This window comes from Musa acuminata, unplaced genomic scaffold, assembly GCF_036884655.1.
Source record: "Musa acuminata AAA Group cultivar baxijiao unplaced genomic scaffold, Cavendish_Baxijiao_AAA HiC_scaffold_616, whole genome shotgun sequence".
Classification (NCBI taxonomy): Eukaryota; Viridiplantae; Streptophyta; class Magnoliopsida; order Zingiberales; family Musaceae; genus Musa; species Musa acuminata.
Window position 1 is genome coordinate 1 of NW_027020855.1, and position 5,468 is coordinate 5,468.

The 5,468-nt window shown below is 32.7% G+C and overlaps 2 non-coding genes across 2 annotated transcripts; one reads left to right on the forward strand and one right to left on the reverse strand.

The window, feature by feature from the left end:
• Positions 1-1,273: 1,273 nt before the first annotated feature.
• Positions 1,274-1,344, forward strand: TRNAC-GCA (transfer RNA cysteine (anticodon GCA)). The gene has a single exon. It is a non-coding gene; the product is annotated as a tRNA-Cys (tRNA).
• A 3,647-nt stretch (positions 1,345-4,991) lies between these two features.
• Positions 4,992-5,065, reverse strand: TRNAD-GUC (transfer RNA aspartic acid (anticodon GUC)). The gene has a single exon. It is a non-coding gene; the product is annotated as a tRNA-Asp (tRNA).
• Between the last annotated feature and the right edge of the window lie 403 nt (positions 5,066-5,468).

The window sequence follows — 5,468 nt, forward strand, 5'->3', positions numbered from 1 at the left end:
TCCAATTCTGAACGGTAGTAAATACCAGGACTTTGCAATATTTGATTGATCACAATTCTGTATATTCCATTTACTATAAAGGTTCCCAGGGAATTCATTAGGGGAATGTTTCCAATAAAAACGGTTTGTTCTTGCATATCTCTACCGGTTTTCCAAATTAATCCCGCGGGTACATATAATTCAGAAGAATATGTGAGTGATTCATACACAGCATCTCTTTCGTTTATCAAGGGTTCTACCAATTGATATCTTTCCACAAATAATTTAAATTCAATTTCTTGATCTGTATCTTCAATTTTTGGAAACTTATGAAATTCTTCCGTCAAGCCCTCATTAATGAACCTACAAAATCCCTCAAATTGGATCTGACTAAATCCAGGTATTGTGGACATTCCCTCATTTCCATCATTCCGGAGCATCTTAATCTTAAGTTTCCTGTTTATTGAAAAATCCCATTATTAGCTCACTATTTATCGAACCATACGGATCGATCTAGCAATGATGGAATGTATATTCTGTTTACTGAATCACATGAAATTTTAGCCAACTCCATATACCATATATGTATTTCATACGTATGAACGGAAATGAGACAGAGGAATGAAGAGCATTTTCGACGCAAGTTCGAATTTGCGACAGGTACAACAGGAACAATATAGAGTTTCCCTTTTTAGCATACTTAATTTTATTTGAGTTTCATTTCATGTTCAAAAAAAATTTCGAATTATTTTTTTGCTAGTAGAATATATAGAATATGATTGAATTGCGTAATAGGAGTAATATTTATTAAGTGCATGCCAATATAGCTATCTACCTGTCCGCATATCACATCTTTTATCGTAATTTCACTTGTGGCAACAGAAGTCAGGTCGCACTATATCATAATTCCTATTTTTTCTATTGCATATAGAAAATGAAAAAAGAAGGCACGACGATTCTCTATAGGGATATGGGATATGTACATAAGAGCGGTATCTGTGTAACAATTTCTGTTTTGAGGTTTACATATACACATATATATTGTTATAATTTATATTGTTATAATTGAAATTGAAAAAGATTGATTATTGAAAATAATTGATACTGAATTAGTCATAAATCAATTTGATTTTGTTATGCCATTAAGGAAACGCAACAATTTGAGATACAAATTGAAGAACCTTTCGCTAATTCAAAACAACAAAACAAATAGTTAATGGTTCCAATTTGCCCTGAATTTTTCAGTCTTTGACCAGAAATCTATTTTTTATCTTATTTGGATCGAATTTGGTTTGGCGACATGGCCAAGTGGTAAGGCGGGGGACTGCAAATCCTTTATCCCCAGTTCAAATCTGGGTGTCGCCTGATCAACAAAAAACTTGGGATTTCTTATTCTGCTGATTTAACTCGACGAATTCTGTCCCCGGAGAAGGAGAGGCAAAAGGATAAGCCTATCGATACTTTATTTTTAGAATCTGTAGTTCTATAAAGAAAGTCAATTTTTTTAAAGAAAGTCAATTTTTTTCTAAAAATCCGGGCTTTGGGTGTGGCCCAAACCGGTACAAATAGGGATGAAGTAAGCCTTACTTATTAATATGATTATGATTTTAATATGATTATGATTGGTTCGGACATTTATTTTATAAGTAGAATAAATAAATAGTGAAAGTAAATTCTGGGATTCAAAACTAACGAAAGTAAGAGGTCGGAAATCTTGGTATCCAAAGGTTCCTAAAGGACACTCCATTTTTGCTACTAGGATTGAAGAAGAGATTGTACGAAAGACTATCAAGAATTCCTAATTATTTTACACTACCACCGTTGTGTCTACTGACTCTGTCTGGAATTCGATTGGATAGGCTGATGGGAAATCAATTTAGAAGTTGTGGAAAGGACTGAAGATACTTTGTATCCAGACCTCACGAGAGTCTCTGAGTACTCAACATTCAATCAGGATAGTTGGTCGGCTCTTATTGAGTAAAGAGTAAAAGTAAAAGTTGAAGAAACAAAAAAATTTCTTTGCCCGTGTAGGAATTTCTTTGCCCGTGTAAGATAGGGGATTACGAAAAAAAGAAAGAATGTATGTAATACTGGTGATGGTGTCTCCCCATTCTTTCACAAAAAAAACAGTAAGGCTTAGATCAAATAGGAAATAGAGGTATCTGATAGATAGTTATCTATCTTGATGGTATATTTTGATGTCTTTTGCTTATGAAAAAGGGTAACAAACAATAGGTCTTAGTACTCCTACATGTTCCATTGGGATAGGAGTATTCCTTTGTTATTTCATTTTCCGAGAAAAGGTGTGTGTATTGTATTTATGCTTAATGCTTCCCGATTCTACCAGAAATCTTATAATCTTGTTACGAGTAGATTCATTGGATTGGTTCATCAATAGCCTTAAGTTAAGTCAGAATTCCATTTTGACTCTGCGCCATTGATTCCACTATGATTATTGATCAATAATGGAATAATTCCTTCATAGAGATAGGAGACATAATTTATATGGATATAGTAAGTCTCGCTTGGGCTGCTTTAATGGTAGTCTTTACATTTTCCCTCTCACTCGTAGTATGGGGAAGGAGTGGACTCTAGGGGTACTACTAATCGAGTAATCGATTGAGTAATTGAATTCTATCAATTGTTTAATTGATCGTTTGCAAAGCTTTAAAAAAAGAATGTCTCTGTTTCAAAATTATACTGAAATACAGTAATGAATAAGAAAATACAATAATGAATAATAACCATTCGATCAAAGAATGAATGATTACTATAGTTGTATTTCGAAACCTAAATCTACGCATGATAGGAAATTTTTTCCAACCGAATTCTTCCTAAATATTCTATTTTGATAAACCAGCTCTTACCAGAATTATGGATATTACAAAAAGAAAAAATCTGAAATTGGTTTTTTCTTTTTTTCTTTATTTGTTTCCCTCTTTCTTTACTTTTACTGTTCTAAGAGAAGAGAAAGCCGTTCCGCTATTCTAATTATATTAGATTACGACAATACATACTTTCTATTGGAAATGACTAGTTGTTGTCCAAAGAGGTTCTACACATAATAAGATTAGATCTTTCTTCCGTTGAGCGATCCACATATCGCGCATTTCACCTTTTTTTTAGACTCCTAGAGATTTTTTTATGCTTTTTTTGACTCATCTCATGTCATGTTTAAGCATAAAAAATTGGGAAGGTCTACTCTATTAATCTACTTCTTTTTCAAATCTGAAGAAGTTATCATGGAATAGAACTCCGCAGATCATCTGTTAATAGATCAAGCAATGACTTCTTGAGATGGGAAATCTAAAAAAAGAAAAAGATTCTTTTCTTTGGTTTCGTTTTCTTTTATCTTTTTTTTTATTTAATTTATAGTAGAATATGCCCATACTCTTTTTGTCTTGCTCCATTGATTCCTTTGATAGATCTCGGGACCTATACCTATATATATATAAATTCTAAGAAAGCCAGGAATTAGAAGAGTTGGTCTTCAATTATTTTGAATTGATCGAAATCCACACAAGTAAATGTAGCCAAAAAAATAATAGAATTGGACTGTTATTTTGATGTACTATTTAGATATACATCTAATCTATGTACATACATATTGTATATTGACCTAGATATAGGCTTTCTCTATATAAAAGCCTATATCTGTATACAGTACAACTTTCTATGAAAATCATTAATAGGATAATAAATACTATACCATACTATCTCGGCTCAGATACTACTATCTCAGATACTTATTATCTCAGATACTTATGATTCCAGACAGATCATTTCATTTAAGACTTGGAGTTTGAATCCGTTTCTTTCATTTATTCAATCATTGATAAGAACTAATAAATCAAGTTTCAGTCAAATTAATCATTTTGACTGACTGTTTTTACGTAGATGATAAGTAAAAAGGCAGTAGGAACTAGAATGAACAGTGCAGTAGCAATAAATGCGAGAATATTTACTTCCATAATCTCATTGTTTTTTTACTTCGCAATAACTCGGGATCTAATCCCATAGAGATGAGAAATTTGATTCCTGTAAATTCAATGGGATGAATTGCATCCTGATGATACTGAATCGGATCAATATTATGAATAACAATATCTGATCTATCAAATCGATTCATCGTCGAGAATTGAATAGTATAACATAGGAAGATCCTTTATCCATACTAAATCTGAAATGGGATTCCTGATCCAATAAAGAATCCCATTGAATTTTCATCCTTTTCCACTTTTTCTTTTCTATAAATAACCCTACCGTCTTCCTTATATACTCCTCCTTCGTTATACTTATACATACAATTATGTACATACAATTATGAGGTATTATATGACTGGTATTCTATGAATCACACACAGATCCAAAGAGTAGAAGTGAGATGGAAAAAGGACGGGTTAAGTATAAAAGATCTAATATAATTCCAACAAATTTAATAAAAAGGAACGTTGCTTGGTCTTTTCTTTTATTTGATTAGTATCTCTTTCTTCGATTGGGACTGGAAGGCATACATCAAAAATTCAGTGTGCAATTTAAATGAGAATGAGATAGATTGTTTCCAATTAGTCATTGAGGATACACAAACAAAGTCGAAGCTAAAAAGGGTTGTCGTTTAACCTGACAAGTACTCTGTCGAGGTAATTATGTTAAGTTCATTATGTATTGTACAATAAACGAATACAATTTGCGTATGTACTCTCGGTAAAAATAGGAGCACTCTATTCTATTTCATTTATCAAGAAAATCGAAAAAGAAAGTCAGACGAGTATCTCTTAAAATACTAAATATAGGAATACCACCGATTGTACGAATCTATATATGTTATGTCTCTCCCTTATCACTCGGCACTAGTGGAAGAAATGGAAATTCCTGTATTTGTCTGATGATAAATGCGAAATGAAAAACAAAAGAAATAAGGATCTCCACTGGGGATTAGATCTTGCCCCCTGTCTCCTTTTTCACGGAAAATAGATAAATTCATTTCTCCATTCATCGGTCGGATCCTAGTTCGGGACTGACGGGGCTCGAACCCGCAGCTTCCGCCTTGACAGGGCGGTGCTCTGACCAATTGAACTACAATCCCAGCGAGGTGTATGGTATACATATTCTTAATGGTTTCAGAAAAACATTTTCTTCGTCGCGTTGTAACAGAGACACGAATGATATACTAACTGATATCATATACACATAGAACACATAGATATGGACTATAGTGAAAGTGACACGGATTACTAGTAACCTGTGTTTATTTTATTTTATTGCCAAAAATAGATAATCAACCTTTCATTGAGAAAAAACGATTTTTCCTTTCATAATCTTTGCTTTGATTAAGTATTATGAATCTAGATCGTTAGAAAGAAAAGATCAGAACGAATGAGAAAAACATGGATAGAGAAACAAAAATGGACTCTTTCTCTTTTACGGATCAGGTATTTTTGTTTCTGGGGGACAAATTGGTTATATCATTGGTTATATCATATTCATGG